Genomic DNA, 24,143 nt, shown 5'->3' on the forward strand with positions numbered 1-24,143 from the left:
CCATCGGGCTTGCGACGAGACCCTTGTGGTAGGGTCTCATCTGCCGCAAGCCCTGGAGTGATTTTGGCTCTATCAGAGCCAAAATCACTCCCACTGACATCACTAGTGATGTCAGTGGGGCTGGACCCAGACGGTAGGCGTTCCCATGGGAACGCCTCCATCTGGGCAGCCACGCCCCCGGCACACCCACCAAAGGGGGCGTGCTGTCACTCACCATCGACAGCACGCCCCCTTTGGTGCGAGACCCATGACGACGGCTACCCCATTGTTATTCGGGTCTCGCACATGCGCACGACGGAGGCGCCTCCGTCGTGTGCATGCGCATTTGGGAAACATCGACCCGCTTGCGAGCGTACAGCGCTCGCGAGCGGGTCTGAATAAGACCCCAAGCTTCCTACCTCTGCCTGAATCTGAGCTCCAGAGGTGGCCAAGCAGAGTCCCCGGGCACGGTTTCCTGACCATGGAAGGGAAGCGATTTGAAGCTCCCTAAACCCACTTAGCTGGCTGCATTAGCCAGCTTCCTATGCACCCCCTCATACCACTTCCAGGCATGAGGCTGCATAGGAGAACATTTTATTCCCCTAGGGAAGAGGCTGGGAGACCCAGCAGCCCACAGAGAGCTCCGGATCCCCCTGAACCTCCACAGACCACAGGTAAGTGCATTTTCTTAAATTATACATGTAAAATTATACCTTTCATATACAATTTATATACACATTTTATTTAACATTTACTTAGGGGGTGTGCTTTTAACTGTGCCCAGCGCTGGGCTTTACCAAACCAGCCCTGCCGTGCTGGGACACTGGGAGCCAGGCTCCCAGTCCCCAGCATAGGGCTTTTAGCTCTGCAGCCTGGGATCATGCCCTGGCTGCAGCAGCTGTACTTTTCCCCCAGCAGCTCTCAGCTGCTCTCCCCCTTTCCATGCTGGAGGTACAGGGAGCTAACTCTCCCTGCCCCAGCAGGCAGCCAATCTTTCTGGGGGTGCTGGGGCATTGCGAGCTACGCTCCCAGTCCCCAGCGCTCAGTGCACACTTCCCCCGGTGCTGCGCACCGGCAGTTAACCAGCGCCACACAGGAAGCCATCTAGCTTGGTCCCCCCTTCATGTGGCACTTAGCCCTGCCATCAGGGACACTTGTCCCAGTGGAAGTGACTTCCTGCTGGCCTGGTGCACTGGGGCGCCAGGAGCGCTGCTCCCGGTCCCCAGCAGCGAGCACCTAGCTCTGCCATTTCCAGAGGCTGCCCGGGGGCTGTAGCGCACCACACAGCCCCCGGCCCTCCGACGCAGAGCACCTTGCCGGGTAGCTGGGGTGCCGGGAGCTGAGTTCCCAGCCTCCAGCGGTCGGGAACCCGCCCTGCCCTCCGCTGCCTGGCAGCAGTAAGCAGTTGGCATGGAGGGACCAGCGGCGTCCATGTGGAGCTGGGAAACCAGGAGTCACACTCCCGGGTCCCAGCGTGGAGTGCTGAGCGGCTCCCTGCACTCCTGCACTAACCAGGGGTTACCTCATCCCTGACGTGGCTGACTAGCGCCGCTATAACATTTTAAATATGGCACCCAGCGCCTGTTGTCCTTTTAAAGATGGCGCCGCAGCACGGGGTAAACCCCTTCAGTGCTGCGGCCGCCATTCCACACATGGGGCCAGCCTCCGGCCACATTTCTCCCCCCCTCAAGTGGGCCACCAGAGGGCCATGTCCCAACGATTTGGCTCCTGGCCCTGCAGTCTCTTGGGGGGTTCAGGGAAGCTACCTGGGGGGCTTTGGCTCTGGCCGTGACAGTTAATCCATATTGCAGTGGCCCTTTCCTTGTCTGTGCACAATGTCCAAATAGTCACACTGAAGTCCAATGCTCCACTACAACAGTCTGTCAGTTTCCCTTTTGGGGGACCAGTCACACACATAGTGGTGAAGGTGGTCCAATGCCCAAACATTTGCCAACCACTGTGTTCCAATTGTGGCATACCCCACCTCCCACCATAGCAGTATATGGCTCAACAAGCCAAAGGGTGCTCCTGCCCAACTGGCTCCTCCTGGCTCCGTACTGCTCCCAGTCTGTGCAATGATGCATTAGTTCGTACCACAATGTCCTGGTCCTGAAATTGCGCCATCTGCACTGGAGCTGGTATCAGAGCCTCCTTCAATGACTGGAATGCCAACTCACAAGCGGGTTTCCAGTCCACTGACTTGGGAAGTCCCTCCCTGGTCAACTCTGTAAGGGGTGTCACTACAGCACTAAAGTCAGGGACAACTCGTCTGTAGGGCCTTACAGTTTCTAAGGTCAGTACCTGTCTTGGGGTTGTGGGCCGGGGACAGTTTCTGGTTGCCTCTACCTCCACTGGTTTGGGCCTACCCCTGTCTCCCCCCACTCTATACCCTGGGAACTGCACCTCTGTCATCTCCACCTGGCATCTGTCTGTACTACCTGTCAGACCTACCCTACCATCCTCCTCCAATGACCTATGACTAAATGAACCTACCCTGTCACCTAGGCCTTCTCTCACCACCTTGTCCGCTACCTGTTCCATAGTGATGGCAGACAGATCACCAGCCTCTGAACTCTGTATGACATCCACCACGGGTAGTGTGTCTTCCCCGATCTACTTGGCACAAGCAGGGGACCTTGCTCCCTAACAGGCCTATCCCCTTCTACCTTCCTGGCTACCCTGTATCTTAACCCTTCCTGCCAGGTCACACTCACTGCCACTATCCCTGAAAGGCCACTGCCAGCTTGGCACGATATGCCTTCCAGATATGGGTCAGCAAGCTGAGCTTCCCTGAACTTCTGTCGGTGGCCCTCACTTCCTTCTAAGTAGGGACAGTCTACAGGGGGATATGCGTTGGGATTGCTAGGGTCAGTCTGGTTAAGGTTAGTCAAAGGGAAGTCAGTGTGGTCGCTCATACTCACCGCCGGAGTTGGCAAACCACTAGGGACTTGAGCATCACTGGGCACCCCCACAGGATCCAACGAGCCAGAACCAACATCCTCTGCATTGCTAGGGGACGTAGGCATACCAGAGGCAAAAGGCATGCTGGGTAGTCGTGCTGATCTACCCACTGTAATCTTTTCCTCTGGGCTGGTTGATGCTGTGGTAAGCTGCGCTGGCAGTTGTCTAGCCGCTGTGATCTTTGCCTCTGGGCTGGGCTGTTCTGGTGCAGTTGATGTAGACTGTGATCCGGAAACTTGACTACGGGCGATGGCATCAGCAAACGTGGTAATGATTCCACCACCAAGGTTATTCCCCAGGACCACATCAGTTGGAAGGCCATTCATGATGGCAACATCCCTCAACTCTGGGCCAGCTCCCCAGTCCAGGAAGACTCTCGCCACAGGTACCTCTCGCTCCATTCCGCCTGCCACGGTCACTTTGGTAGTGCGACCTGGCAGTACTGCAGCACGATCAATAAGGTAGGGGCTCACAACAGTGATTGAGGCCCCAGAGTCTCTTAATCCTTGTCCCTGCAGGGGCCCCACTTGGACCGTCTGCAGGTGCCGCCACATATTTTGGGGTGGCCCCTTGGCCATGCAGGTGACTCTCTCTGTAGAGTTCACCTGATTCTCCCCACACTCCATTGGACAGACTGGAGTAGGAACAGTCTCTTTGGGCTCACCTCCCCGGGTCAGGCAAGCAAGCCGGGCTCCAGCACTCGGATTTGGGGCATTAGTCTGGGGTGCTTGGGGTGTGGGACAGTTCATCCTCAGATGTTCGATTTTCCCACAGTCACTTCTTGTCCAGTCGGGGCCCCTGTGGTCTCTGATGATTTGCAGGGACAGGGCGGGGTGATTGCTGGCCAAGAGCACCTGGGTTGGAGGATGCCCGCTTTGTGGGGTGATGAGCAGAAGCGGGGTGTTCCCCTGGTGGTACAGTCCATTGGGGTCGGCTGCTAGTTGGGCATTTCTGCCCTTGTGGCCAAATTGCCACATACTTGTCCGCTAACTAGGGCCCGGTCTAGCATCCACTCCTTCACCTCTGGGGCGCACCTGCGGTAGAACTGCTCTTGGCATAGCAGATCAATCAGTGCGTCCCAGGTAGTGGCACTAAATCCCTTCACCCACTTCACCACGTACTGCCTCAGCTGGGTGGCGAAATGCTCATGGGTGCTGGTAGGGTTCTTGGGCAAGTCCCGGAACTTTTTCCTGTAAGACTCAGGAGTGACAAAGTATTGCTGTAGGAGGGCCCTTACGACTTCATCATAGTCACCGCAGTCCTCGGTGGCCACTCCTCGATAGGCCTCCAGGGCCTCTCCGTGCAGTGTGGGCACCAGGTGTCTGACCCACTCCTGCTTGGATAAATCATGTAGTTTACAAGTCCTTTCAAATACTTGCAAATGTCCATCAATGTCCCCATCACTGTCTGCAAACTTGGCAAACTGTAAACGTCCTGATCTGGGTACAGCAGTCTGCAACGGTGCTTGGAGTACCACGGCCTGTGGTGCCCGCTCGTCATGCCACATCCGAACCATTAGCATACATTCTTGTTCCGTTGCCCTTTCTCCCAATTCCGCTAGCCGATCCGCTAGGGTATCCATTGATTGGGATCCCTGCCATGCTGGGGAATGCTGAGAAACATAACTGCTGTGAGAGGGGGCGGAACTTGTTGCTCTCACCACGTTCTGAGGGGCGTCCATTGTTACACTGGCCGCACTATCCACCTCCATCTGATTCGACTCCTCCCAGCCCCTGAGCGCCTTCCTCATGTCGCTTGCGGTTGCATTGTAAGGGAGTGGAATGCCCTTTTCCTGGCACACCATCTCAAGATCATTCTTGGATGTTCCGCTGTAATCAGCCATCTTGCGCGTTCTCCTGAACTGCAGTTACTCCTCTCCTGAGTAACTCGGCTTCTCTCGTTGGGTGACCGAAAAGCCGCCTGGGATTATCCCACCGCTATGCCACCAGATGTGACTGGACGCCTTTTGCCTAGGCCGTCCCTGGTCACGGGTTAGCGCTTTTGGACTCCCACTCACCGTCAGTGACCACTTGTCATTGACTCTGCCCACCATGCCAACTCTACCATTGGTGTTTGGAACTGCTTTTTACGTTACCCTCAGGCAACTACCTTGGCACCTGGAACCGCTTCTGCTGCGTATGCATTTGATTAACTGCGGACCTCCTGTTTGGTGTCGGCTGTTCCCACCTGATCCCTCGCAATGGACCAGGCTTGGCAGAGGGCTTGAACTTGGAGACACTGAGCTCTTACCCAGAACAGCAGGAGAACGGAATAGCATTTTGCGCAATTCTGTTGGTCGCAGAGTACAGATGTAGTAGAATTTAAAGGCAAAAGGTGTTTATTGCTCTCAGTCTTAAAAAAGACCCTCCCTTCGTATTGCAGGGGAATATCAGCATACATAAGATATTAAAGCAATTCTTCTCCACACAGGATTTACAAGGATGTACAATTTTACCAGGCACGAAGCCTCCTTTTATGCCACTCTAATACACATTTCCACAGGGGGTAAGTCCGCCCTGTGGTTTCCAACCAATCATCATAAGTGCATGACCTGTGCATGTGCTAGCCACATGCATGTTTAACATTGTCCCCTATGGACAGAGGGGAGTGGTCACTCCCCTGAGCCTGAGACAACCTGGGGTTTTGGTCGCCACCCAGGAGTCAGCTCGGCTAGGGTCAGGGAAAGGTTTCCCTCCAAAATCCTACTTCCAGGAATCTGCTAAGGGACCAAGCCTCCTACCTCTGCCTGAATCTGAGCTCCAGAGTCCCCGGGCATGATTTCCTGACCATGGAAGGGAAGTGATTTGAAGCTCCCTAAACCCACTTAGCTGGCTGCATTAGCCAGCTTCCTATGAACCCCCTCATACCACTTCCAGGCATAAGGCTACATATGAGAACATTTTATTCCCCCTAGGGAAGAGGCTGGGAGACCCAGCAGCCCACAGAGCGCTCCGGATCCCCTGAACCTCCACAGACCACAGGTAAGTGCATTTTCTTAAATTATACATGTAAAATTCACATACAATTTATATACACATTTTATTTAACATTTACCTAGGGGGTGTGCTTTTAACTGTGCCCAGCGCTGGGCTTTACCAAACCAGCCCTGCCATGCTGGGACACTGGGAGCCAGGCTCCCAGTCCCCAGCATAGGGCTTTTAGCTCTGCAGCCTGGGATCATGCCCTGGCTGCAGCAGCTGTACTTTTCCCCCAGCAGCTCTCAGCTGCTCTCCCCCTTTCCATGCTGGAGGTACAGGGAGCTAACTCTCCCTGCCCCAGCAGGCAGCCAATCTGTCTGGGGGTGTTGGGGCATCAGGAGCTATGCTCCCAGTCCCCAGTGCTCAGTGCACTCTTCTAGCCTGGTCCCCCCTTCATGTGGCACTTAGCCCTGCTGTCCGGAACACTTGTCCCAGCGGCAGCGAAATAACCCAGTGGGTGATGGGAGTAAAGAACCAGAGAGGCACTTTTTTAAAATGTGTCTCTTGCAAAAGAGCAATATCAACTTTGTCTGCATGTAATGAATGTAAGAGACGGGACCTTTTCTCTGGTAGGTTGAGGCCTTTGACATTATTAGAGAATATGGTATAGCCATAATCAATGGTCACAAACATGTACCTGAAGATCAGGAGACAGAGCCAACCTCTCAAATGACCAGCAAAACCTGCATGAGAAGGGTAGAAGAGAAAGGCATGAATGGAAGTGAGGCAAACAGGGTAAGGAGAGAAAGAGAGAGAAGAATCGGACAGAAATAAGAAAGAAAAACAGAAGATAATGTAGAAGATAATACATTTGCAAAAATATACACAACAGAGTAATAGCAAAAATACTATAGAGCAACAACTCTGTATAATAAGCCACGGAAACTCCGAATGGGTCCGTGGACAGTATTTTTACAATGGAGTAGGGGGAAATATGAGGATAATAAAGGATGCAACACTGATGAAGGTTCCACAGCATAGTGAAACCTAAATGTAATAAGAATAGGTGTCTAGGTCAAGAGACCAATATAGGACTACAGACAAAATGCTAGACTGAAAACTTATTATAATAAGCAATATATGGTGGAAAACCAAACATCACAATATAAAATTGGCAATATATAACTATCTAATAGAATCTCCAATAAAGGGACAGGGCCACTAAGAGTCAGATACAAGCAATGACATGATACAAGCAATGATCATGGAGAGCCAGTTCAGGTAACAGCAGTGTCACCAATTGTAGAATCTTCACGCGGACTGCGCCTGGAATTTCTGACATGCTGCAATCTTTCCCTGCACGGTAATGGGTGTGTCGGGGTGTCTACAGGGTCCAGCCAATTAGGGAGAACAATAAAAGGCAGGCCAAAAGATGTACAGGGTAGGTCATCAAATTCCCAGAGTGTGAGAAGCTTTCCTTCATGTGACACCTGGATGCTGAGAGGAAAGCCCCACTTAAATTTATGTCATGTTTCCGAAGATCTTCCATGAGGGGACGGAGCAGGTGCCTTTGCTGGAGGGTATTCCAGGAGAGGTCTTGGTAAATCTGAACCATGTGACCATTAAAATCAATCTTCCTTTACTTGATGAGCTTTCTGCAAAACCTCCTCCTTGACTGTGAAATAATGTAATCTACAGATAATATCATGGGGTCGCTTGGAAGGCATACCTCTGGGGTGTAGAGCCCCGTGGACCTAATTGAACAGAAGCCAAGATCAGCATCCAGTAATTCATTGAAGATTTTAGCAAGGGCATCTTCAGTGCCCGTTTGGGGTATGTCCTCTGGAATATCACAGATCCTTAAGCTATTTCTGCGGCCCCGGTTATCAATATCATCAAGACGCCTCTGCAACTCAATCATCTGGTGAGATTGATGGGAAACCAAAGAGGTCAGATCTCCAAGTTGAGTGTCTACACCATCCCTATGTTCTTCCAAGGCCACCACTCTATGCGCCACCCGTGTGAGATCAGATTGAATGGCAGAAACATTGGCATGGACCGTTTCCTGAATCCTTTTTTGCAGGAGTTAAAGATCCTGCTGGACATCCTGTCTAGTGGGTAGACATCTCAAGTGAGTTAAGATCTCACTAAGGTCCGAGTTCCCAGTTGGATGTGCCCTGGACAGGTGCAATGACCGAGATCCAGGTGTGGAGCTACCGTCCGAGCTACCCGAAGCCATGTGTGAGGACCCGGGGCCAGGTGGGTTGGAAATGGAAGAGGAGGTGACTCCAAACCTCATATGAAAGGCCTTGTTAGGTGAAGATTTAGCTGGAGTAGCCATGGGGCGTTAAGTAGTACTCCTTCTCTCCATGAGAGGTTGCATCAGGAAAGTTCCAGAAAGAATCAGACACAGGGTCAGAAGGCACAGCACATGAAAGGTGTCATATCTCAGATTCCCCTCATAATATTGTAATTAATTCATGTCTAGTGAGAGCAGAGCATAAGAGTCCATGTCACCGAAGGCCTCAACACCGCCAACAATCTGCAACTTGCGATGTTTTATTGTGCCAGGTGAGGGGGCCCAATGCAGAATGATAATACCTTCAAAGCTTATTAATCCAGTATGGAAGTGCAGGTAGGCTGCATGTGGGTGAGTTGACTGTGGAGACACTAATAGGCACCTAGCAAACCAGTAGGGGGAGTATGACAGGCCAAATAGAGAGAGTGTAGGTACTACTGTAAAGTGAAAGTTATATATAGGGAAGATCCTCCAGATTCAGCAAGTAGAGGGTGGATGTAGGGACCCAAGCAATAATGTCACACTAGCCAAAAATCAGAGGGATATAATGATTACTCCCTGGGCTTACCACTGGAGCTGAGAGCAGGTATCTTCTGGCAGCCAAGATGGCGGCTCTCCCTGAGATCCAGCTGCCGCCATATACAGTTAGCTAGAGGACCCGGGCAGAGTGGAGTGAGAGCACTCCAGGTAAGACCACATCTCATCTGCCACACACCAGGACACTGGTGTCAATTGTGGCAGCCGCTGGCCCAAAATCGAGGCTATGGCTTGAGCCCGAGAGAAGGCCGCAGGTTCGGCGTCCACCCTAAATGGTCACAGCAGGGCAGGGACGCATCCCAAAGCCTAGAGGAGACCCGAGGGATCCCAAGAGGCCACGTCTGAGTGGGTGAGACCCCAGGAGAATGCCCTGGCATTAAACTTATTGCGGAGCTGCAGCACCGAGCAACCGCTCAGCTCCGCATCTAAGACATGTCCCAATATTAGGCTCTTTGATATTAAATGACTTGTTGCAGATTCTCACAGAGAACACAGCAGTAACACAATTATTAGCATATCAATAAGATTACACTTTCTATTTTGCACCAGCCTTAGGGAACTCTGGCCCTCATTCAGAGCCGCTCGTTAGCGGCAGTACGCTCGTTCCGAGCGATGTTCGCACATCTGCGCATGCGTACGGTTTTTAGTACGCATGCGCGAACCAGTCAGTGCGGCCAAAAATCGTTTGTACGCTATATAGCGAGTGCCTGCTATTTTGAGTGACAGAATGAGGCGTATGTGGGTGGTAACAGGGGAAGGTGCTTGAAAATGGGGGAGTGGAATTCGAACGCAGGCGTGCTTAAAGGTCAAAACGGGCGTTTTAAGGGTGTGCATAATTAATCCAGCAGCGTCATTGACCACGTCACTTGGTTTTTTTAAACTCAGAACTGCTCGCAAAATAGCGGTTGAAAAAACCAACCACAAGAATAGCGAGCAGTTCATACGCTGTACGATGTACTCGATTAATCTAATAAATAGCGGACATGACGTATGGTGCGAGCGGCCAGGGGGCGTTTTTATCAAATAAACGAGCGTATGTTTTGCTCGCTCATTCAGATTTAGAGGTGTGAACAGACTGCAATGTGCGAACGGATCATTTGAATAGCCACCCCTTGTTTTTGAACGAACGACCGCAAATAGCGAATGGCTCTGAATGAGGGCCTCTGTCTGTATTATAGAGGGGATGCTATCATACAGAGCATTTCCTCCTTGAGACCTCAAAACCTTTCTCCTCTGTTGCCTTGGGTCCTTGAACATTCTCTGTTCATCCTGATACGCTGGTCCTGATGGTTGCAGTGTTTGTGTGGCACACTGATCGCTCTCTCTCAGTGCTTGGCTATTTCTGATCCTCTGTAGCTGGCTCCAATGTCTGGAACACCCCTTCTCACTGCTAATATGTGAAACTGCTACCTGCCTTTGCTACTCTGTGACAACTGATCTCTATTGTTGTGAACTTCAGCTAACGGGAGCTTTAGTCACCTAATGGATAAGCTGACATATGGTAAAAGTGTCCCATACCTTCACAGAACTACTACCTTTTTTTTTTTTGCTATCTTTTTTTCGTTAGTCTTTTTGTGCTGTTCTTGATGCATTAAAATGGTGGTTATAAGGTTATGTGATACATCAAATGCTAAGTAAAATGGACCCTATTGTACTACATGTATATAGAGAGCCATAGCTAAGGTGGTGGGGTGGTCTCTCAGACTCTCACCCAGAGCACTGAAATGTCTAGTTACTGCTTTGCAGATGTGCGGAACAATTGATACATAAGGTACAGTAAGGTACAGAGGAAGAACAATAATTACTGTTAGAGGGGAAAATGCATGTGGTTCCTGCAAGGCAGAAGCATTATAACCAATAAATGTTACAGCAGCCATTGGCGACTGTCATTTATGCATAGTTACTGGATGTGTGGTACAGTTTGAATGAGAGTGGCAATGGAAGATTGACACATGAAAGATTGACTAGTCTTAAGACATTCAGCTGCTGTCATTCCATTGTCATTTCTGCTCATGTCATAATATGGACCCAGCATATGCCGTATTATCTCAGCCTGTCCCCGCTCTGTAATCCTTACCTGTGCCAGAGCAGGGCTCTCTCTCCTGGTCTATCTCCTCTCTGTCACAGAAGTGAGAACCAATGGCAGGTAGGGAGGCTCGCTCTGAATGTGTGAGTTCATCTCAAAATATGCCTTTTTGATTCTTATATAGATTGTTAGTAAGAGAAAAATGTTGCTGGTAACTTAAATACGCTTTCACTAAATGTATATATTGTACATATACCTGTAACTACAATATAAAGAAATTCTTTAGTCTGTTATTTTAATATAGAGATTAAAAAATATTTGTTACATTTTAGGAATGCTACATTGTATTATAACTATGAAACATTCACTTATCATATTGTAGGCAGTAAATAAATAAAATGACCCTGCTAGTTTGAGGGCAGTCAACTGCCTTCCAGTGTTATATAAATGTAATGGTTAATTAATTACACCATTATGAGGTCAGGTTCAGATCAACATAATAGAACTTTGCTTTTCCCATCTGGTCGATTTCCTCATCTCTGACTGACCAGTACAAGTCATTATTTTAGACATGGTATTGAAAAACACCAAATGTGATTTTACAGTGTACAGGGAAATCAATAACTCAAATAATATGACAGTTTTACTTAAGAGAACGGAAATATTGAAGCATTCATACATAATTCATCAGTATTATTTTTCTTTGCTGTCCTCAAATCTGGTAGGTTAACTTTTTTAGTATTTGCTTTTAAAACATGCAGCTCACTGTTGCCGTACACATTATATGTATATGCTACTTTAAATTTTATAGAAAATAAATAATTGTTTTAAAATGTTATAGTGAGATGAAATGATCATGCTACTATATATATTTTAGATCAGTGGTGCATTTATAATGGGTGCATGATGACTGGCACAGTGTCAAATTCTTTGATATATCCTGTGCCTGAGCCATCTTTCCCAAGACATTGCAGGGGTATGGTGGAAGGGGGCACTGCACGCACAGTGGAATGCTATCCTAGATGCAGGCTGTGCAACAAAGGGGCACTGCACACAATTCCTCCACTATGGGCAGAATTTTACACAGTGGTTAACATTGCTGCTTCACAGCTCTGGAATTATAAGTTTGAGTCAAACCAGGGCACTGTCTGTGCAGAGATTTCATGTTCTCCCTGTATTTGTATGGGTTTCCACCCATAATTCAAGTGTTTAGGTCTGATTCACTACCGAACGCAACTGTGATTACGCACACTTTCGGCCGATTGTTGCGTTCTGCGTATGCATTGCAGCATAAATGCGTGTAGACTCCACTGCAATTGCAGTGACTATGCAGACCCATCGCAGTGATTGACAGGAAATACTGTTTTCCGGGTGGTGATGGGGGGTGGTCAGCCACTGCGATGCATTACGCCGCTTGGGCTTTCACTGCGTGCGATGAGATTAGCAGTTCCTGAGTAAGGTCAGATCTTGTATGTGTGCATGAGGCTGCGATTGTACTCGATGTTACCAATGGCTTCACAGTCTTGCTAAGTATTACGGATGTGTGTAAGATAAAGGGGGGCATTCTTGTGTTAGACAGCGATGGCATTGCGATTGCAATCATTAGTATATCTTCGCAGTGAGACTGCGTGCGTAATCGCTATTACGATCACAATAGCGATCCTTACTGAATCAGGTCCTTTGTCAGCATGGTAGGGGAAATACTGTAGATAGTAAACCCCACTGGGGCAGGGATTTCCAATACATTATCTGTAAAGTGCTGCACAATAGTATGTAGGTGCTATTAAAAAAACATGTGTCAGCCAGTAATAAAGATTACTAGGAGATCTAGAAAACATGCACTGTTAGGGGAGCACTGCTATAGACCATCAATAGGATTATTTATTAATACCATATAATAATACACTATCCAGTGCATAACGAGACCAATATGTACATATACAGTATGTCCAGGGCAGTGCTAGGTTCTTCTGCTACTCTCCCGGACTTGCTCCCATACTTTGGAATGGTGCCCACATCTGAAACAAAAACATTCAACTCAGGCAGGATGGCTCTACTGCTGCATTTAATGGCTTACTGTGATTACTGAGCCTGTATATGCTGGAATTATGACACTCAAAAGTTCAAAACACTTTGTACAGTATGATGCATATTAAAGCTGGATAAGTGCTAATTATGCCCTCTTCATGGATTGGCCACACTCGTAAAATCAAGCATTTGAAAACCCCCCTTTAGAAATTCTGCATTTGCCACTGCTGGCAGGCGCCGGGATAAGCGCATGCACAAAAGCGACGGTGGCGCCACGTATGCGCATAACACCGGCTTCTAGGGACTGCATCTGCTGCAGCCTCTAAAAGCTGTGTAGGGCTGCCCGAAAGACAGAGTAGCGGCTTTCACTGGAAGCACGCTCTCTGCTAATCGCAGCCCAACTGGCTGTCCCGGGGGGAGAGAATACCTTCTCCTGGGGCTGCCTGTCTTGTGTGTGACCGTCATGTAGCACTTCCAATAGGAAGCCACTGCCAGTCACAGTGTAGCCAGTGCAGTCACGGATGGCAACTGGCTCACTGAGGTGCAATGTTATCATTACTTTGTTGTGGAAGAGACAAGCAATAGACAGGAAAATTGCATCCACTATTTTGCACTCAAGGATTTTGTTGGGCCCATTTCGCTGAATTTATATGACCTTTTCCTGCATTGTACAAGTTTTCCCAGATACAGTATATTGCACCATCACAATATTTTATTTGTGTATTAACGTTAGAGCTCAATTCAGTAGTTCATGTTTTAGTAATGTAAAAATTCCAAAATATCGTTCATACCATACACTGAATATATTTGTTCATATTACGGTAAATACACATTTTTCCACATGTGAACAATATAATACTATATATAGGCTTTTACATTCTGGAGCATTCTGTTTAACACAATAAACTAATAATAACTTAAATTTTACATTTCCTGAATTTTGCACATATTATTCCTGGTCCCTTAAAAAAAAAAAAAAAATAAGGCTTTAACTGCACACCCACATATATTAGATATAAATTAAATACAATTACTACAATGGATAAACTTCCATAGAAATAACACTTTCAGTTTAGCAGGCTGCCAATTTCTCTTTCTTACTATCTCAAAAATGCTTTTTTTATCATCTGTGGTCCTCTTTACTCAACTAGGCCTGGAGAAATATCAACCCTAATGCTGATGTTACATTAACTCCTATATGCAACATTTGCTATTTTAATGACATGGATACATTTGTTGCCTGTATTTTTTACCTACTGTATATACTTACTTTCCTTTTATAATATATCACTAAAATATTATGCAGTGCTTAAGGAACATATTCATTATTACTAATGGGTCCGTTGCACATATGGAAACGCTAGTTTCTGCATGTTTTAAGTAATGGGCCCATTCATTATTAGGGGCTCAATTAGGCTGCCAATTATTCTGCAAACTCCAGAGTTTGATGCTGGAACAAATGAGATCTTCAGATGACATTGGTTCCTGGAGCCCTGCTCTCATCTATGGGAAGGAGGTCCAGGGTTGCAAAGAGGGATCCAATCAGATCCCTCTGCAGTGAGTGCCCTGCGGCCATTTGCATGCTTGAACTCAGGTCATGCACGCACATTTGGTCGACACCTCCGTGGTAAATAACATTGCTAATTCGGTATTAGGGATCACAGGGAAAGCTGTTTTTCAAAGCAACTGTCCACACAACAGAGCAATAGTGAATTGGTTTGGTAATTAAGTATCCACCGCCACAATCAGTTTGAAAAAGGAATGTACTAGGTTTGAAGAGATAGAGGGACGTTAAGTCCTTCCATTCATACTTTCATTCATTTTAATATTTTTGTTTTTTTACAAAACTTACATTTTAAGTACCTAGAAAACTGCTCCTTTGCAAGCTGCAAGTCCATAGTAGTCATCCAGACCATATAACCAGAACAGCGATAAATAGATAGACCTCTGATTATTTACTGCTTGTCACGGGCCGCAATGGAGCACCGCGGTGGGTCAGGACTTACCTGTCTGGACACTCTGGCAGGGTTTGTCTGATGGGGGTGCAGGCTGATGGTGGCTAGCAGGGTGTGCAGGCAGGTTCCTGAGCAGCAGCGTTGGGTCTCTGGCATAGCTGAGATGCGGTGGCTGGGAGTCTGTGCTGATGCTGCCGGGTGCTGGTCGCCGCCATCTTGGATCTGGTCACATGACAGGAATGAGCCAATAAAGTCTGAATGATTCACAGTGGGCTCTGACAGCCAATCCAGCCCAAGCACTGGGTACTTAAGGGCTTCCTGGGAGTTCTAGAGTTGCCAGTGCAACGTCTTACACAGCTAGTCTGTGTGCTTGTTCTCTGTGCTCCATAGTCTCGTTTGGTTCCAGTGTTCCAGTTGCAGTACCCTATTACAGAATTTTTTTGCTTCCTACTCCACCTCACCTATTTAAACACTGCTGCCTTTGCTGCGTTACAGAGTCTCCTCCACCAGCATTCTCAGCCAGCACCGGTAACTGGTTCCTGCACCTCAGCTGCCCCAGAAGTGGTGCTCTGCATTCCCTGGAGGGGTTAGCTTTTCGTTTCCTTTATCCAGACCACCGTCCTCCGCTTCTTCTGCAAAGGCAGAGACATTCATGAATAGGAATCCCCTTTCTCCAGCCTTGTTCCAATTTCAGGAAACTGCTTGCCAGGACTTCCCTGCACCCAGTCCGGGTCCACATTCCACTTTGGACGTGACAGTTTGCACTGGCCACATGTATTCGACTAGTGGTCAAGATTCCAGAGCATTCCTCGTTTGGAGGGCCTTGAAGTTTCTTACCGTCAAATTTAATTTAATTACAAAAAGGGCTCGGTACTTTAGGGACGCTGCATCTCATTTACCAACATCATGGCATTTAGGTGCAAAATATGAACTAAACTGTAAGCAATGATACTGAGGCACTACCTAAGCAAATTGTTTGGAACGCCATAGTCGGAATCTTGTAACTTGGAAAAACCGGTACAAAAGTGATGAAGTCAAGTACTTTGTAAGATGTGATAGAAATACAGCACTTGAGCATCTAAAAAAATAAATCTTGAGACACTTATTTTGTACTTCATTCAGTAAATACTTTGTGAAACTCTCAGGTCTCTTTACTGTTTTGTACAACAGCATGAATACAGCAAGTGAGAGCACTTCTGTCTGTAATGTGATGTTTTAAATCACAGAGGCACCTGTTTAATATGCTGTTAAAAGCAATCATATACATACCAGAGAAGGAAGTTGAAGAAAACATTTTCCATAGCAATATAACTTAATCTAACCTAGCGTCTGTTTATTATTGATCTGCGGTTGCACCAGGAGAGAAGTAGTTTATATTTAGCTTCAGCACAGCTCCATCCACATATTGCAGTGAATCCTACTTGAATGACAAATTAAGATTTTGGTGGTCTATATAATACCCTATGATGACTGCCGTAATTAAAACATAATGTTGACGATGTTGACGATTTAAGGTTAATATTATGATGGGCACAGCACTTTGTACAACCTCAAAATATTAGAAACTAATGGATCTTATCTTTATATAAAATATATTGTGTAGGTTTCATAATACAATACATAGATAACCAATCATTAAAGATAAGGTAAACACTTATATAAGCCTTCCACAATATTTAAACTTGCCAAGAGCTGGTCATAGTCTGATCCTGTGTGTTCGCGATCAGAGCAGCACTCTCTCCTCAGAAAGGAGCATCCATACAGAAGTTAAAACTACAATTAGTGCCACTGACATGTTTCCACCTATTTTCAGGAAGTTTTCAATATTCATATTTCAAGCAGTTAGAGAAGTGATTAGCAGTATGCTTGTAGGAGTTAATTGATGGCTGGTCTTTACTTAAAAGACAGAAAGCCTATAGGTGGCCAATTTATTAAAGTAAACGCCCCCCATAATTATGCAGAAATGGCAGTTTCCAAACGATTTTAGTATTTGGGCATTTTACAAAATTCCAAATGCATTAGAAATCAGAGATACAGTTTTTCATGCATTATGCAAACTAACACAGGCTACTGCACTCCCTATTACTAGCAATGGGGACTACGGGGACTACGGACTAAAGTAATTTTTCAAGCTCTGAAAAACTTTAGATACTGTTAGCCCATAGTAGACTATGTACTGCATTGTTTCGGAGGGGGAACATTTGAAGAAATCATAAGATGTGAGTCAGTGGAGAGCTTCCTTAAGTTTTTCCCTATCTTTACTAATGTAGAATCTAGCAGACACTGTGTCTAGAATGAGAACACAATTCTACTACTAAACTGCTGTGGTAAATCGCACAACAATGCATCAAATATGTCTGGACGCTATACTGGATTGAAAGCATGGATCTGTCAATTGAATGAGTTGGCCATCTATGCCCCCTGTGCGGGACACAGTCTGAACTTGGTGGGAGTTAAGTGGCAGAGTGTTATGTACAGGTCGTCTTCTTCTTCGTTCAGCATTTGTATTCCTTTTTCTTGGCTTCTACACATCGATAGAAAGTTCTGTCGTCATCTTTAGGAAAAGATCATCTTGTGGTCAAGCATCTGTCTGAAATGAGATGGTCATCACATGTTGATGTTATCCATGCTTTGTGTGAAGATTTAGAACAAATGAAAGATGCAGTGTATTCTTTATCAGCTGACGCTAACCAAGAAGTTAACACAAGGCGAGAAGCAGAAAGAGTGACAAAATAGACAACATAAAAATGATCTTTCTAAAAAAATTTTTGGAACAATATTCTCTAAATATTTAACAAAACAAGTAATTTCTTGCAATCCAAAGATGTAAACATACGTTGCCATGAATATTCTTGAGTCTCTGAAAACTTATCTTCAGAAAATTAGAGATAAATTCAGAGAATATAAACTGTAAAGGCCAAAAGTAGGTGTCCAGATTCAGATTATAGTGATGTGAAGTAATAGGAATGGAAGTGAAGCGTATGTCTTACTAGATATGATGGATCAGTAGAAGAGATACTTAAAAATAAAAGTTTAAGGTGGAAACATTCCTCCCTATTCTACGCTCTTTGAACTCCGACCTGACAAAACATACAGAAGGTTATTCATGGATTTGTAAACTTTTTTCCTTCATTGGTCAAAGAAAACAATTTGTTCTGATGATGAGCTATACAAAAAGTCTGGGCATCTGGCTAATGTGTATGACATTGATTATGCCCTTCTAAATTAATGCAAGCATCTCAAGCACTACATGGTTCTTGATGAAAAATGGGAGACTCTCCCTGCATTGTACAGCAATCTAAGTTTGTACAACTTGAATTCTGTGTTTTCCAATGTTGAATTCTCACTGAGAGTGTCATATGCATGATGGTGACCAACAGTACAGGGGAACGCTCATTTTCAAAATTGAAACTTATAATCAACTTGGCTTTCACTCATGTACATGGAAAATGACATCCTGAAGACTACTGACTTCAATCGAATTATGAAACAATTCTCAAAAAAGACATTTTGCAAACAACGTTGATAAATAATCCATTAATTCATACCGTATGGGTGACCAATTAATTATAATTTATATGTTGACTTGTTTGTGTTTTTCAAGGCTTATAATGTTCAAAGGTTTCTGTTGAGTAATTATCACTTTACATACATCATGGTTATTATGTTTAAACATTAATTTTGATGAAAGTACCAATAAATCTAAAGGTTTAATTTTATTGACTGTTTACAATTTTCTTCCTGCAAATAAGTGGGTAGGGGCCACAGTCCATTTGCTTGCCTAGTGTCTACAATGCTGTTAAAGTGACCCTGTCCCCAATAGCAGCTGCTATAAATGGAGCAGAGCAACCATGCCTTTTAATATGCCATACTACTTTAGAGCACTTAAGGCCCCCAGACACGGTGCGATATGTGGCTTGCGATGTGACTTGCGATCCAGCGGCCGACATATAAGGGTGGTCCCCACACATGGAGTGATCGGGAGGCCGTCCGCACCCCCTCCCCCACCTGCATAGCACTCCATGGGATCGTACATCACATCCCCAGATCTAGTGAACATGCAGTATGATCTGGAGATGCTATGTACCATCCCAAAGGAGAGTGCACTGGCCCACACATGGTATGATATAGCAGCGATATTGTACAAATACATTGGATCGGCTGCTATATCGCACCGTGTATGGGGGCCTTTAGGCTTTCCACTTACTCTGTAGATGACCTCAGTGGCAGATTTAGACCTCATGGGGCCCTAGGCAAGATACCAAGTTGGGGCCCCCTCCCTCAAACAATCCATAGCACTATTTTTGCATTCCTGATTAATGCAAAGCATCCCTACCCTAATCCTGACCCTAACTCAACCCTAACCCCAAACCTCACCCTATCCCTACTGTAACCTCTAACCCTTAAACCCTAACTGCTAAACCCTACACAAATCCTAATACCCTATCCCTAATAGCCCAACTTAAGATCCTAAACTAACCCAAATATCCTAACCCAAACTGCTACACCAACCCTAATACCCTATCCCAAACCCCTAAACTAACCTTAATACCCTAACCCTAAGATTTTTCTCTTAGTACTATAAAGGTGAGGGGCCTCTCTCTGTTACCCATTACATACAACATATAAGCCTGACCTAAAAGAGTGCTAGGGATTAGAAGGTCGCTGCAAGGTTGAATCTGCAGTGGGGGCTGTGGTGTGGGGATGCACAGTAATGTGTGTGACTGTGTTCTGCTTAGTGCAATGATGGTGATCAGCCATCACCATCACCCCCGACCCCACAACCACCTTTGATTTTACATTATAGGATTTATTTTTTATTGTAGATGAAGAGTGGACAGGACTGCCTTATAGTACAAGTACCTAACATAAAAAATACCATCATCCTGAATTGATGTATTAATAAAACTAATAATATCATGATCATTATAATGTATTTTCCAATATACTTGTAATATAATGCAGTCCTATCTACCCCCCAGACCCCACCTACCATAAAAATTCAATCCTACATAATCCAATCTATATTAGAGACATTGAGAATAACACAGTAGTAGTACCCTACCGGATCCTCACTCACTGTCTTACTCAAACAGACTCAGTCAGCCTCTGCAGCTTTGCGTATGCCTGTCCCTCTGCTCCTCGTTGGGTGCTGCCCCTGTGGTGGCAAGCGGTGAGCCTGGTAGTCAGCGGCAGAGGCTGTTGTGCAGGGGCTGGGGAGGGCTTGAGCTAGCTGGAGCTGGATAGGGCTGGGCGGTGGACCTGGTGACACTCCTCCCCCCTCCTATGCACAGTCACTCTACTCTGTGACAGTGCAGACAGTGGCACTGCATTAGGACTCTGGGAGTGTGGGCAGGTCCACGTTATGTTGTGACATCACGTGGTACTCGCGTAGTGCTCCTCTGGGAGCGTTTTGACCAGCTGCCCCCTGATGACAACCCTGAGGACAGTGATCACCTAGCAAGAGAGTACTCCAACAAAATAACTTTTTGTTCACTTTAAAGTAAATGACTAATCAGTCTGGGGTTTTGCTAGTCTGCTAGCTATTTTGTTATTTCGTCATATATGTGTCATTGAGAAGATTATTGCGAGTTTAGAGTATAGTGTATTGAAGTAATCGAGAAACCATATTTTTCATAGTTACAGCTAAAGAGGAGCTGCAGCAGTTAGGATAGAGAAACCTATTTAACTATAGAGAGAATTATTGCCTATTTACTACCGTATTGCTGTCATATATTTGTCATATTTTATTAGTGCTGCATTGACTGTCATTTGTATGGTGATTATTATTTTCTCTATATTGATCTCCCCTGGACTTCCCTTTAATAAATCTGCTAGATTATTCTTTTTATCAAAGCTGTCACATTATGTCATATTACTGTGTGTATGGTGCTAGCCTTTCTGCTACAGCCTGGGAAGGATAAGATCATAGAATCATTGCCAGATAAGAAGTAAGATCCAATGGTGCTGCCGTCTCAACTGTAAGGTACCATCTAAACCTCACTTATCTGTGCCCACACCAACACTCGGGGTGCCACACTTGCATGATGGGCAGTGATGCAAGCTGCACCACCCGAGTTACCTCTATACACTGCATGATACAACATTCTAGTTAATATTTTTATCATTTTATCACCTTTTCTAAGTTATCAAAACTAAGGCAAAGAGCCCTATTGACTTGTTATCGCATTGCCCAATAATTGACAAGGATTATACTTGGTAATTACTTGTTGGCAGTAAGATTCACCTGATTTCACTGGAGAAAGCTTCTCCATGTCTTTGTATCACTGTGAGTACAATTGTTAACACCATTTCAGGATGACAATAATAAAACAAATTCATTATAAATTGTGTTTTATTTTTTTTTATAAGATTATATATATATATATCTATATATATCTATATATATGTATATATATATATATATATTATTTTTTTTTTCCAGTGGAAGTGGGAAGTCACAGGGCCTGAGGAGGGGTCATGATCTGGGTAATTCATGGAGCTTTTATCATCCATTGCTTAAAGACAGATCACTTGCTACTTTGAGTTAAACCAGTTCATATTACATACTTTTTTGTATAATTCAGAGGCATGAATACATTACTGCTATGTGTCTTTATAAGTTCATTTTAGTTCCACTTTAAATAGATTGAGTTTGTGAGAAAAGTGAAACACTGCTGCAGATCAACAGTAATAACAACCTGAAATGACTGGGCTGGGTTTGTTTGACTTGGAGAGGTCAATGGAATTTGCCACTATAAGTCACTGTGAACATACAGGAGTAACAATTTTAGAACTGTTAGCTTGTTTTGTCGAGGATATAAACTCTGTACCCTCCTTGTCGCTGCAGACAATCCTCTCTTTTTTTATTTTGAGTAGGCAACACATTTTGCAATTTTCCATTGCAAAACAAAATAATTTTTCCATGCTGGAGAAAATTCAATAAGCCAATCTATTTTTGGGTCATTCTTGATTTTCCTATGAGTGACTACTTCATGAAGAGACTCATTGTAATGCTGGACTTTTACACCAAACTAAATTTGTGGCTATGTTCACTGGTTGAAAAAAAAAATAAGTCCATGAAAAATAACAGGTCCAGATATCTTACAGAGCACTCTTTCTCTGAACACATTAGCAATGGTTCCTTGTTAATAAGTAAACAGTCATGTGACTGGTACTTAAGAGACCATTCACATAATCCTTGGAGTATTTTTAAGATGCCACATAAGGTCTTCAAGGATAAAAATAACACTGATTCAAATTTGGTTTAAGACACACTGATACATAAATCTCTCTCACACACACAGGCCAATGTCAGCAATGGGTCAGATACATTTAGAGGAGATCATCAAACATCTTGCAATGTCAGAGATGTGTTTTTTTTTTCAAGTGTTTTTTATTATTGACAGTCCAGAAATACAGTGTACCCATCAAGGCATGCAATGAACTCAGATAAAATTACTCATTTAAATTAGAGATGAGCAGCTCGGTTTTCCACAAAAAGCCAATCACACCGGAACTTAAGGGTTCCAGGTGAATTCCGAGTCCTGCTCAGGTCTTCCCGCCATGATTGGATCCCAGAGTGAGGCAAAACATAATTTTCCAGGATCTTGCGTGTTTTGGATTGCATATGAGTCCCTCCCTCGTGATCAGGTGCCATTTCACACAGGAGAGTGAAGGGATGGGGTGTGGGACTGTGGGATGTGCACCAGTGGCGTTAGTTCATCCCAGACGCTCGGAGGCAAGTTATAATTTGGTACCCCCCCTAAATAAAGGGTAAATAAATATGGTGCATATCTATCTATCCCATATCTATCTATCTATTACATATGCACAAACACAGTAATATAAAATAGCCTTAAGTGGGGTGTGTTATGTTCTGGGTTGTTTGTGGACCCGGGGTGGTAGCAGGAGCGATCACAGAAGCAGATTTGAAAATAAAACTAGGATTTTAATAAGTGCTTGAGTAGACATATAATGTGGCAGTAAATAAAAGTCCAGGAATATATAAATGTGCACAAGAGTTCTGTGGTGGGAGCAAAACGGTTAATGTCCAAGTAGAAACAATTAGAGTAGTCCAGGTGTGCAGGAAGTGAAACTGAAAATAATCAAGCCAGGTTTGCAGGTAGTGAACTGAAAATAATCAAGCCAGGTTTGCAGGTAGTGAACTGAAGCGCAGGATGTCAGCAGGCTCAGGCACTCAGGTATGGGCAAGGGTGATGGAGGAAGCGGGGTAGTTCAGTGGGAGCTAGGAGCTGACAGGCAGACTGGCAGACAGCGAATTCACAGGAACAGGAAAGCACAGAGAACTCCCTCTCAGCTAGGCTGAGATACACGTTGCACTGACAAAGAAGGAAGGCACTGACCCTTCCTAAATACCCCATGCCATGCTGTTACTGGCCGGAGGGAACATGTGACTCACCAGGATTGGCCAGCCGCATCACATGGCCAGAAGGCAAGATGGTGGCGCCCATTCCAAACGGAACGGAGATGCCGCCAGGCCTCACCAGTGCAGAGTGACAACAGGGCCACACAACAACATGCGCAGCCAAAGCCCCCCGCCAGACACCAGCTCCACCACCAGACAGCCCGCGCCTCAACGACCTCCCAGGTAACACCCGCCTAGCGCCATGCTGAAATACCCTGGCCGTGACAGTACCCACCCCTGGCCTCAGGACACTCACCAGGCTTCTCTGGATGGGCAGAATGGAATCTCCTGATGAGCGTGGGAGTGTGGACATCACGAGCATCGGTCCAGCAACGTTCCTCTGGACCATAACCTTTCCAGTCCAACAAATACTGAAGATGACCTCTGCGCAGATGAGAGTCCAAGATCTGGGCGACTTCAAACTCAACTCTTCTCTCCGTCTGGACTTGAGGAGAAGCAGGTAGAGCATTATGGAACTTATTCAGGACTAGGGGCTTTAATAAGGAAACATGGAAGGAATTGGGAATTTTTAGGTATGGGGTAACTGTAAACGGTAGGCCACTGGATTAATGACTTCTGTTATGGTGAAGGGACCGATGAAGCGGGGTGCGAACTTCATAGACGGAACTCTTAGACGAAGGTTCCGAGTAGACAACCAGACCTGGTTTCCTACTTGCATGCGTGGAACTATTCTACGTTTTCTATCGGCCTGGGTCTTATAGCGAGAGGATGCCTTCAACAAATCAGACCGTACTTGAGTCCAGATGGCAGCAAAATTCCGCACCGTGTCCTCCACAGCTGGAACATCGAAAACAGGCAGGCTTTGAAATTCGGGAGCACGAGGATGAAGGCCATATACAACCTGAAATGGCGTTTGGTTAGTTGACGAGTGGTAGGAAGCATTATGTGCAAACTCAGCCCACGGCAGCAAGGCAGCCCAATTGTCCTGGGAAGATGACATAAAAATTCTTAAGAAAGTCTCTAGATCTTGATTAACTCTCTCGGTGGAGCC

The 24,143-nt window shown here is 45.6% G+C and overlaps 1 long non-coding RNA gene across 5 annotated transcripts in view; it reads right to left on the reverse strand.

Annotated features, from left to right (window-relative positions):
• Positions 1-13,631: 13,631 nt before the first annotated feature.
• Positions 13,632-24,143, reverse strand: part of LOC148538372 (uncharacterized) — a 392,934-nt gene continuing 382,422 nt past the window's right edge. For all 5 annotated transcript variants that reach the window (XR_015871938.1, XR_015871935.1, XR_015871939.1 and 2 more), the window contains one exon: positions 13,632-17,293. This is a non-coding gene — a long non-coding RNA (uncharacterized LOC148538372). The remainder of the gene's footprint in view (positions 17,294-24,143) is intronic.

This window comes from Taudactylus pleione, unplaced genomic scaffold (genome assembly GCF_031769625.1).
Source record: "Taudactylus pleione unplaced genomic scaffold, aTauple2 ptg000040l, whole genome shotgun sequence".
Taxonomy (NCBI): domain Eukaryota; kingdom Metazoa; phylum Chordata; class Amphibia; order Anura; family Myobatrachidae; genus Taudactylus; species Taudactylus pleione.